The sequence below is a fragment of the Ceratotherium simum genome, chromosome 24 (genome assembly GCF_057802395.1).
Source record: "Ceratotherium simum simum isolate JZ-2026a chromosome 24, ASM5780239v1, whole genome shotgun sequence".
NCBI lineage: Eukaryota > Metazoa > Chordata > Mammalia > Perissodactyla > Rhinocerotidae > Ceratotherium > Ceratotherium simum.
The window spans coordinates 3,436,355-3,448,607 of NC_141923.1; the positions used below are offsets into that span (position 1 = coordinate 3,436,355).

Consider the following 12,253-nt stretch of genomic DNA (forward strand, 5'->3'; position numbering starts at 1 on the left):
CCCTAGGCCTGGGCAGAGGGTGAGGGCTGGAGGCCCAGGGTCTTGCATCCGTAGTGCTGCCTTTTATCCTCCGAAGCTCGGGTCTGCGTGGCCGCGGCGGCCGTGACTCGTCAAATCACCGCTACTGGGTCGTCGTGAGGCTCCCTCACCGGGACTCGGCCTACGAGCCCAGCTTGGCTGGTGGCTCCCGTCCACTCGTTTTCTGAAGAGGGAAACACGAAATTAGTTCGTAATTCCAGGGCCTCCTGAAAACGCATCTTGGAGAGGTCTCCACGTTCTCGTACTGCACTGTCACTTTGCTCAAAATAAGCATCACATCAGGTTACCTTTCGTGGAATCCAACTTTCCGTGTTACAAATTGTGACTCCTTGCTGGGCACAGCAGCCCAAAGCAGGTGTTGCTGATGAGGCTCTAGTGTATTCACTTGAAAATGACGACTATTTAGAAAGAGCCTCTCATATTTCAGTTCTGTTGAGGTGATACAGAAACTCACTTTTGTGTACGAGTTTCAGTTGCGACTGTTAAAACGCTTCCAGTCCACCTTGAAATTTGAAAACACACCTGACTCGAGTACAACAAAAGCCAAAAAAGCCGAGGCGAGCCGTTGGTCCTAACCTGCTCTCCTGTGGCCTCTAACGGGCCGTCATGGCAGTGTCCGGGCAGCAGTGTGGTTTGCCTGCTCTGGATCAAATAGCAATGTTGAGGACAGGCTGAGGTGGATAAGGGGTTGCCCCTTGTGTTAGGCCAGTCGCATTTGCAAGAAGGTTAGAATTGAAAGATATGTTGATTTTTATCAAAGTTCAAGATTACTCTTAGATAATATATCGGCTTTATAAACCATTTTAAAATTGAGAGTGTTGGTGGGGAGAATAAATCAAAGGGATGATCCAGAATTGAGAGAAATGATTTGTGTCCTTTACTGCAGGGCTTTCGTTAAAATCACACTGTGTACAAGGGTGTATAAGTGTTAGACCAAATGCGTAATGCTTAATGGGTGCTGGGGTTCCCATCAGACAAACTAGAAAGGTAGATCCCAGACCTGCTGCTTCTGGTTCACCATGGAGCATGACTGAGCAGTATCGAAACATTTGAGTTTTTGCATGGCTGCATGCAAATGACATTATTTTAGAAACTCTGTTGGAAAATATGGGCATGAAACTAGTCTGAGGCAAGAAGACTGCCTCCTCAGAAAAGTTTCTTAATAGCTAAATACGAAGTGATTAATTTTTTGCTATCTTTGATGGCCCCATAATTTAATTTTGTTAAGTTTGTACTAATTTTAATTTTTAGTATGCGTACCACTGATTTGTGTCTAATCACTGACAACTTTTTATTTTACTATTCTTTTTTTTTTTTTAAAGATTTTATTTATTTATTTTTTTCCCCCCAAAGCCCCAGCAGACAGTTGTATGTCATAGCTGCACATCCCTCCAGTTGCTGCATGTGGGACACGGCCTCAGCGTGGCCGGAGAAGCGGTGCGCGCCCGGGATCCGAACCCGGGCCGCCAGCATCGGAGGGCGCGCACTTAACCGCCAAGCCACAGGGCCGGCCCAATTTTACTATTCTTAACCATACCATTTGTTGAATGCTTCTCATAACCTAGGAATTTGCTAAGTCCTTTGAATACACTATCTTATTTACTTCTCAGCTCTTCTAGGAATTTTTATTCCTGATTTACAAAGGAGCAAACCTGAGGCTTAGTGGAAAAAATTAAGCAATTTGTCCAAGATCATGTGCTTATTAAGTGGCAGAGCTGGAAGTTAAACCAGATCTGTATGATCCCCAAGTCTGTTCCCTTAACCATCATGTGACACAGCCTCTCCAGATAAATATAAACGTAAACTAGGCAGTTTACTTATGTAATCCCATTTAATTCTTTAACAATCATGTGAGGGAGTGTTATGTCCATTTTACAAGTAACGAAAGAGACTCAGGAAGGTTAAGTAATTTTCCCAAAGTCACCTGTCTCATAAATGGTGGACAGTGTTTGAACTCTAGTTTGTTTGACGCCAAGCTAATTGCACAATTCCTCCTCCTATTTCTGCATCTCTGCCTCATTTGGCTGTGCTATTTGCCCAATTAGGTGCTCACAATTTGCTAAATAATGGGCACTTAGTGCTTATGAAATCCTTGTCGAATGTGTGCCTGAATTATGCATTTCATTGGATGCCCTGGATGGTAGACATGAATAGATGCTGAAAACGTAAATTAGTAAATTGGCCTTAGAGTTGTTTAGATATTGGTGTCTGTGAGTCTTTTAGCATGAATTAGCCCCTGTGAGCAAGATCAAGTCTGCGTGGACAGAGAACCTTTTGTTTGTGAGCTGTGGGCCGCTGAAGGGACCAAGGTATTGCCCTCTGTGATGGGCCGTCTTGTTGGCCAGCTGGCCTCCCTGTCCGACATCCCTCTCAGCTTTCTCTAACCTGCAGTGTGCTTTAAAGCTGCACACTATTTGTTATTTGAGTTCTTGTCTCCCCTTTGTGACGAGCTACTCGGGTGCATCGCTTTTCTTCTAGCACTAACCTGTCACAGTGGTATGCATAGAGCAGACGTTTGGAGCTGCTGGAAGGGAACTGAAGGTTATCTGGTGAGTACAGAGGCGGTAAAGGGTGTTGGCTGTGTTGAGGGCTCGTGTCCTAAACTGTGATAATCTAAAGCATCCATATCAATAAACATTTCTGAATTGCTGGGCAGCTAGGATACAGGCCCTGCCTACATGGCAGGCCCTGCCAAGGGAGGCCACATATAAACAAGTAGTGGCTAATACCTGCCTGGTAGATACCTAGCAGCTGAAGCTTGCCCGCTCTGTGAAATCTCGACCCCTCTTGGCAGGGCATCTCCCTGCCTCTGTGAGTACCCCCCATCCCTCCCTTATGGTGTTCGAGGCACATTATTACAGTTGCTTGTTCACTTGTCCCCCTTCCTCATTGAGCTAAAAAACTTTTGGGCAGGGTACCCTGGCATTCCCGCCCTGATTCCTGACAGCCATTTGCAGACCTCTGCGAGAGAGCATCTTAACGTGTTCCCACCTCTGCCACACATTGTCCTTTTTAGTTGGAAGTCTGGCACATTTTATCTACCTAGGTGAAGTGTCCACATGCCATCCGGTTAGCTCACTGATGGCTGATGGGCTGTAGGCTGTGGCCTTGTAATGGAGCACTAGAGCATTTGAAATCCAACCAAAGGAAGAGAAGCAAACTTCTAGAACCCAGATGTGCCAAGCAGGATAATTGGTCCCTACTCAGTGGGAACAAAGCCCTAAAGCTATACCACCAGAAAGCATGGCTTGTTATGTTCTGAGCTGTCTGCTGCCACTTTGGGTAGAGTTGTCATCTGGGTCTAGTTTTTGAGTACAAACATCTATGGCCACATTGGGCTCTGTATTTCTTCTTTTTTTTTTTCTGAGGAAGATTAGCCCTGAGCTAACATCCATGCCAGTCTTCTTCTACTTTGTAGAAGAAGTGGGTCAGCCATGCTGTGGGTTGCTGCCACAGCATGGCTGACGAGTGGTATAGGTCTGCGCCTGGGATCCGACCCCGCGAACCTCAGGTCGCTGAAGCGGAGCATGCCGAACTTAGCAACTATACCATGGGGCCGGCCCCCACTCTGTATTTCTTAAAGGTCACCTATCCTGCTTATCTGTGCATGACCTGTTTTCCCCAAGCCAGTGGTTCTCAAATGGGAGTGAGCATCAGAATCCCCAGAGGGCTTATTAAAACACAGATTGCTGGGCCCTCCCCAGAGTGTGATTCAGGTGGTCTGGGTAGGGCCCGGAAGTTAGATTTCTAACAGATACCCCGGTGATGCAGGTGCTACTGGTCCCGGGATTGCACTTTGCCTTAAATCCAGGGGACCACAAGACTTTGGAGCCCAGATACCGTTTTCTCCTTCACCATAGTCTCAGTAGCTTTCTTTTCAGACTGCTCCAGTTCAGGCAGTCTGTCTGCAAATCAAAATAAGCAAAGGAGAACAAAATCAATGTCCCAGTGACTGTGTTGCAGCAGTGGTGCCCAGGCCTAATGGTGAAGTTATGGGACTGCCTGTCAGGAGACTTTGCAGCATACTGACCACGCCCATTAGAATTATGAAAATGGTCCCGATGACACTGCACTGCTGCCAAAGCCCTGTCAACTACGTTCTCTCATTCGTGTCCTAACGCCTCAGGGAGGTGGCAAGTGCACATTATCCCCTCCTCTCACGGATGGGGAACCCGAGGTTCAGAGAGAGGATTTATCTCAAGTTTGGGGTCAGGTGTCTTGATTCCCAACTTTAGGGCTTTTCCCACTGAGTAGGGACCATTTATCCTGCTTGGCACATCCAGGTTGTAGAATTTTGCTTCTCTTCCTCTAGTTGGATCTCAATTGCTCTAATGCTGTTTTTCAGACAGATCAGAGAGGAGGCAGGATGCCAGGGCTGAGGATATGTTTTCCTTATGCCACTGATTTTCATCAGTCAGCCACTGTGCATCCTGCCCAGGGCTGAGCCTGACCTTAGAGATGCAAACAGGCTGTTGGAGGGGCAGTATTGGCTTGTACACTTATTTTATTTGTGAGCCAACATTTAAGAACTTGGGAGATTTCACCTAAAAATCCAGATTTCTGGTTCCTTGGGAAATTGGAAGTCGCGATATACTGGGACATATTTCAACGCGGCAGCTCTTCCAGGAGCCTAGTCTCTGTCATTCAGAGCCTAAGGTGGGGCATGTGCACTGTCCCCCCATCCAGATGTGCATGTGCGCCCACCACGCCTGCCCAGTTACTCCCTCCTGTTGCCTACCTTGCCTCTGTGCTGGTCTTCATTCATCTGTTCATTTATTCATTCAGTATATATTCAGTGCCCTCTATGTGCCAACTCTAGGGAATTGAGACATTTAAGACATTGTATTAGTTTCCTAGGGCTGTTATAACAAAGTATCACAAACTGCTTGGCTTAAAACAACAGAGATTTATTCTCTCACAGTTTTGGAGGCCAGAAGTCCAAAATCAAGGTGTCGCAGGGCCATGCCATCTCTCCTGGCTTCTGGTGGTGGTGGCTGGCCATCCTTGGCTTGCAGCTGCATCTCTCCAATCTCTGCCTCTGTAACGTGACCATCTTCCCTCTATGTGTCTGTGTCTTCACATGATGTTCTCTCTGTGTGTGCTGGTCTCTGTGTCTCTACTCTTCTTACAAGGACACCAGACATAATGACATGTCTGGTCATGGGATACCCTAGTCCCCAGTTCAATGTGACATCATCTTAACTTAATTACACCTGCAAAGACAGTATTTCCTGATAAGGTCTCATTAACCTCATTCGAGGTTAGGACTTCAACATATCTTTTTGGGGGACACAATTCAACTCACAACAGACATTTTAAAAAAAACGCCTTGGGGGCTGGCCTGGTGGGGTAGCGGTTAAGTTCATGCGCTCCAATTTGGCGATCTGGGGGTTCGCAGGTTTGGATCCTGGGTGCGGACGGATGCACCGCTTATCAAGCCATGCTGTGGCAGTGTCCCATATAAAGTAGAGGAAGATGGGCACAGATGTTAGCCCAGGGCCAATCTTCCTCAGCAAAGAGAAGAAGATTGGCAGCGGATGTTAGCTCAGGGCTAATCGTCCTCACATACACACACACAGAAACCTAAAAAATAAAAATAAAAAAACCCCTCGAACAACCCAAAATTTAAAACATGGCGTTTGCTCATCATCCGTTCGGGGAGATAAGGCTCCTGAAATGTTAGCAAGCACCACAGTGGCAATGTACCTTCTTGGAGCACGCACAATGAGACGGTTCCGTGGCCTCAATGCTTCATATGTGTTACTCCATCTAATCCATCTCTGAGGAAGATTCTGTTGTTACTCCGCTTTGCAGATCAGGAAACTGAGGCATGGAGAGGTGACACAGCTTGGCCAAACTCACCACGGGAGCAGAGCTGGTGTGCAGAAACAGAACAGTGAGTGCTGGTGGGCGGGCAGGTGAAGCTCAGCAAGCTGCCTTCCCTTTCCTATCAGACTGTTCCCCTTGTCGTATGGACGGTGTGAAGCTAGCCGTCATGACAAACGTCGTTTATCGTGCCCCTGTGAGGTGAAATGGGCTGCCCTTGCTGTTCTGTCAACTTCCCAGGGCAATTGTAGGGGTTTCAGGTATACGTGTAAAAGGTCTGATTATTTTCTTGATCTGAAGGGTGATGTTGCTAAACTTCCATTTAAACAAAATTTAGTCCGTATTTAGGGTCAGTTTCCTATATCTCTATCACATTCTCTAGTAGATGGAAGAACCATGCAGAAATCATAACAATATGCTCTAAATAACCTTTATTTTGTGATACTGATCTATGTCTAAGTAAATATTGTTAGTACCAGATGGGACTTTATAATGTGGAGTTCTGAACGAAAGAATGGATTCGTTTTGAGTTTCCTTAAATTAGATGAGAGGTTTTTTTCTTGGGCAATCAACTCCCACATTCAATATTCCCAGCATGACATTTTGTACTGTTGTACTTGGTAAGTAAAGCACAGCTATTCTGAGCTTTATGTGCCAGGAGCCTGTGCTCAGAGTTCCTTTTTTAGTTTAGCTCATAAAGGCTGCTTGTATGTTTGGGTCTTTCATACACAAAGAAGTCTTTTGGGCTAGGTCACTCACATTCCATACTCTCTTGCTAGATATTTACAAAGTTCATAGCTATTTTTAACAAGGCACCTTTGCTGCCTTAAAACCACAGTCAGAATTTAAAGCCACCACTGGCTTATTTTACTGAGCATAATGTCTTCAAGTTTCATCCATTATGCTAGGTGAAACAAGCCAGTCACAAAAGGATAAATACTGTATAAGTCCACACATATGAGGTCCTTAGAGTGGACAGATTCGTAGAGACAGGAAGTAGAATTGTGAGTGCCAGAGGCTGGGGGAGGGGAAATGGGGAGTTAGTGTTTAATGAGGACAGAGTTTTAGTTTGGGAAGATGAAAACGTTCTGGAGATGAATGGTGCTGATGGTTGCACACAATGTGTATTTCTTAATACCACTGAACTGTACACTTAAAAATGGTTAAAATGATAACTTTTATGTTATGTATGTTTTACCACAATAATAAAAAAACCTTATGATAACATAAGCCACTATTTCTAAATATATATACACAAAACGATGGTGGATATATAAAAATTCACATTCCTACAATTAAATATAATGTACATAATAAATATTTCTACAAATCATATATATATGTTTGTATGAAATTAGTTTTATGTTTTGTGCTTCTTTATATTTTTCAAGTTAAAAAGTTCCTTGGCAGGGGCCAGCCCGGTGGCACAAGCGGTTAAGTCCGTGCACTCCACTGCGGCAGCCCGGGGTTCGCTGGTTTGGATCCTGGGTGCGCACCGAGGCACTGCTTGGCAAGCCATGCTGTGACAGTGTCCCATATAAAGTGGAGGAAGATGGGCACGGATGTTAGCCCAGGGCCAGTCTTCCTCAGCAAAAAAAAAAAAAAAAGAAGAAGAGGATTGGCAGATGTTAGCACAGGGCTGATCTCCTCACACACACAAAAAAAATTCCTTGGCAAATATAACTTTAGCTCTCTAACTTACTAACTCTGTAACTTTCAGCAGGTCTCTTTAACATTTTGAGGTATGATTATCCTGTAAAATTGGAATGATAACTCTACAGGGTTACCAAAGGGGAAAAAAAAGGATTTAAAGGCATGAAATTTACTCAGCAACACAAGTAGAGATGAGACAAAGTAAATTGAGATCACTCCTCAGTAGTGTTTAAGTGGTAGTGAAATCAAGTGCAATGTTGGTAGTTCCTTAGCCCCATAGAGCAAGAGTTGTAAACCCGAATCCTTCAAGGGCCAGGCAGGTGATAGCTAAGTGTGAAGCAGGTTGGAGTGAGGCAATAAGGAATGACAGGGACTGTGGCAAACTGGAGAGCTCCGATATAAAGGCATTCACATTCAATTAAAAAAACAGAACAAAACCTAAAACTCCATTCAGGCCAAACAAAACATGAAGGGTTGTGTCTGGTCTGTGGGCCACCAGTTTGCAATTTCTGCTTTAGAGTGAGAGACTCTTAGACCTGGAAGGGACACAGGAGGCCCTTTGGTCCCAACTCCTAATTTTCAGAAGAGGAAGATGGACTGCTTTAGAAAGAACTGATCTAGAATCTAGATATTAGACAGCCATTTCAGGCCTCTCTTCTTCCTCACTGCTGGCTGGAAACATTTTTTTCCCAGATAATATATCCTTCCAAATTTGAATTTGAATCTTTTTTTTTTTAACATGGATAAGTTTAGTTTCATCTTGCTGCCCAGATCAAGTCAGCCCCTAGTATTTTTCTATTTTAATAATAACTACCAGTTCCCAACAAAATCCAACACTCAGTGGTCAGCAGAAATTTTGATATGCATACTATGTGCCTATTAGCATTTTAAAATTGCAATTATTTTATTCAGTTCTTTGGATTAAAGTGCCAGAGGAATTTATTGGTGGATGTTTCCATATCTCTGATTCTGCTGGCCTTCTATGAGATTTAATGTGTCTTGAGAAAGATTTTCTCTGACTCTCAGGTTAGTAACATCTGCTCTGAGAATTTAGATTATTTTAGGAGAACTCTAAACCAGGGGCATGAACTGGCAGACCTGGGATGAGTATGGCCTCTGCAGATGTGTCATGCTTGGCCACCAATTTTTTGGGAGGCAAGGAATGAAATGCCTTTTGTCATCATGTGTTCTGGGGAGTCCTGCATACTCCCTCACGCCCCCACTCATGACGTCTTCCTCTTTCACAGGTGTACAGCACCTCTCTGGCCACTGAAGGTGTGTGTAAGGTTGTGATCTGTCTCCCTCAAGGGCGATCACAGAGCAGTGCTATCAAAGTGAGGTTCTCCAGGGGGTGTATTCAGAGGGCCAGAGTGTCAACTGACCTTGCTGGGACAGCCACGGGTGTGGTCAGCGGACTTGGCCCTTTGGACAGGGTATAGACCCATTTAGCTGCTCTGCCTCTGGCCATGTGCAGGAGTGCCATATGGCCCCTCAGCCCATATCATTGAGAAGCTGTGCCCTCGTGGAAGGGCAAAGGAGACACCCACACGTTTGAGAATGGAATTCAGAACTGTTCCAGTCCAGTGTAACCCAGTGAGTGTTTATGGAGATATCCCTACAGTCAAGCCCTGCAGGGACCATCAACATAAGTAATAATAATAAAACAGTAGCCCACATTTATTTAGCACCTGCCAGGTAGCAGGTTCTGAGCAAAGTTCTTTTTGTGTGTTAGAAGTCAGAATCCATGTTACTAACAGAGCTTTGGCTCCGCGGGGGAGCATGGGTGACCAACTCATCCCAGTCTGCTCAGGACTTTCCTGGTTCTAGCACTGAAAGTCCCTCGTCCTGGGAACCCTCTCAGTCCCAGGCAAACTGGAACAGTTGGTCACCCTGGGGAGGGGCACATGTTTTATCTAAATTACTTAGTACAATATAAAGTGGAATGAAAAAAATGAGTGGAAAAAAGTGAAATGAATAAAAGAAAGTGGGCCAAAAGAGTGATCAAGATCAAGTTGTCTAGGATGTTGTTCACACTGCAGGTAGTGGCCAGGGGTAAAATCAGTTTAGTGGGGCCAGAAAAGCATTTCTTTAAATTTTTATTTTTTATCTTTTAGAGCAGTTTTGGGTTCACAGTAAAATTGATCAGAAAGCACAGAGCGTTCCCATTTTCCCCCAGCCCCCTACACGCACAGCCTCCCACAATGTGGATACCCCCAACGGGGTGGGACATTTGTTGCAATCGATGAACCTACACTGACACATTGTTATCACCCAAAGTCCACAGTTTACTTTGAGGTTCACTCTTGGTGTATTCTACGCAGAAGAGCATTTTTAAAACATGAAACGAAGTAGACTACACTAGTCAGAGTGATCATAGTCTTGTTCTGTGAACTGTGTGCTTCAGTTATCTGCGCGTGTGCACATATTGCTTGTCAGGTAGAACTCTTCCCTAACTGGGGTGCAGAGACAAAGGGTGGAGAGACTCTGCTTGGGAGTTGACGGGATGAGGGGCACATCAGAGCGAGACCCAGGAGTATTGGGGAGGGACTGAAGGGATGCTAGGAACCTGGAGGAGGAAGGCCGCAGGGTGGGTGGAAGAGGCTGTGAAGGTCCTTGAGATTTTTGGTTTCATCCTGTGGCCTCGTGGGACCACAGAAGCCCAGGACGGAGGTTAGGGTTCTACTCCTACTCTATGGCTTACTACATGTGTAACCCCAGCACGTTTGTGGAGCCCTCTGTGCCTCTGTTTCTCAGTGGTAGTAATAGTGCCCACCTGGGTGGGTGGGGTTAGGTGTCAGGTGACGCAGAGCCCGAAGCGTAGGAGGAATCTGTAATTCAGCTGTTATTATGGTCAGGCTTTGTTTAGGAAGATTTGCAGGGCAGCCACCCCTAGAACAGCTTGGGGAAGGCAGAGATGGCGTCCGAACCAGGCAGACGGCTGGTGTGGGGTGCAGGTAGAGACGCCGAAGGCCCAAATGACTGACCTAAAGAGGCTGACAATTTGTTTTGCTGGAAGACCATTCTTTAATATTTTTGTATGCGGGGTGTAGTCCACAATATGTCTGCTCCTTGCATTGACTTGGTTTATGGCATGGAGGTTTGACCTGGGGCAGGGGAGGGGTGGGCACTTAAAGGTTTGGGGCTCCGAAGAGACTCCAGCAGGACCCTGGGCCTCCCACTAAGGAATGCCTAGCTCTTTCTCTCGCCCAGTTGGAATTTCCCAGGGTAGTCCCAGCATTGTGTCAGGATGCCTTCAGGAGTCAGTCTCTGCCCTTGGCCACTTTCTCTTTTAAACCCATGGAACACAAAGGGACCACGTGACATCTCTTCTTGGATGGGGCCTACACTCTTGAATTCAGGATCCCTGATACCCGCTGGGCTGGCCTGGACACTGTGTGTTCTTCCAATGATGCTGTATGCTTTCTCTCTGCCCTGCACCCCCTCTTGGTCTCGCCACGCCCCTCCTGGAGAATGCCCACACCCCGACCCCCTCCCTCTCGATGAGCCCTATTTTTGGTGCCTGTTTATGGACTATCTTTAGGGAGACCCACACCTGCCTTGTAGCTTCCTGCCATTTCTTTGGGAAACACAATCACCAATTACCTTCCCAGCCTGAACAAAAGAATCTGTTGCTTTGAGAGACCTAAACCTTTGAAACAAAAAAGCCTATTTATGCTTCGTCCTCCCAGGGGCAAACAGAGAACCAAAGAAAACGAAGCACCATTTGCATCTTCAGCAGGTCCCTCTGCTCCCATGTGTATATACCTTTGCTATCCAGCCAGATTATTGGCTCTCTGTGACCAGATGCTGTGCATGGTTGATGTCTGTGGCTATTGTGGCGATTTCCTGCTTGCATCAGCCATGTATTGAGTGATGAGCATTAGAGGACCCCATCACCTTAGGGAATGGCACCGTGGTAAAACTTCTTACTCACACAGCTGCACAAAAATCACCACCAGCTGCTTTTCCCCTCAGGAAAGAGTCACGTTCGGGAGGAATGGGCCTCAAAAGGCATCTTCTCAGTATGCGATTGAGGGAAGATGATGCTCGTCTTCAAGGATATCCTGTATTGGCACTGACTTTCCCTTAATCCAGCAACACGTCTTGAGTACCTCCTACATGCCTGTTGGGCCAAGACCCTGTGCCTCCAAGAAAACCAACAATCTATGATGCAGCATGACAACTGGTAAGTCATGAATACCTTGCATTCAGAGCAGCAACGTGCATTGTGGGCTGGGGTGGACAGGAAAGGAGTCCCAGCGCAGTGGCCTTGCCTGGCTCAGCGCAGCCACGACGGAGGGAGGAAGAGGGGCATTGGCATTGATCTCGGCTGGAGTGAACAGCAGGAGCAAACGTGTGGAGGTGGAGGTGTGAGAGTGCATGTAGAAAAACGTGAGTAGCCTAGGCAGGCTGCAGGCAAGTCTTAGTGCGTCGGAAAGGAAGAGAGGGCCGGACACTCAGGGGGTCAGAGAAGTTTATGCTGTGTGGTAGCCACTGCTTTTGATTGATTAGTAATCAATATTTATCGGCTACCTCCTATGTGCAGGCTGCGTGCTAGGCACTGGGGTACAGTGATGAGCAAGGCAGACGTGGTCCTTGCTCTTGTGGTGTGGACAGGTTAGCAGCATGGACAGATGCAAAACAAGAAGCCAGGATGAGCATGATGAGTGAGTGAAAAGGGAAGCCCAGGGTGCTGGCCTGGGGTCAGAGAAGTGACCAGTTACACGAAGCCGCA

The 12,253-nt window shown here is 46.3% G+C and overlaps 1 long non-coding RNA gene across 1 annotated transcript; it reads right to left on the minus strand.

Annotated features, from left to right (window-relative positions):
• Positions 1-71: 71 nt before the first annotated feature.
• On the minus strand, positions 72-662 carry LOC147913797 (uncharacterized). The gene is made up of 2 exons (XR_015556051.1): positions 327-662; positions 72-202 (listed from the first exon to the last, which is right to left on the minus strand). It is a non-coding gene; the product is annotated as an uncharacterized LOC147913797 (long non-coding RNA).
• Between the last annotated feature and the right edge of the window lie 11,591 nt (positions 663-12,253).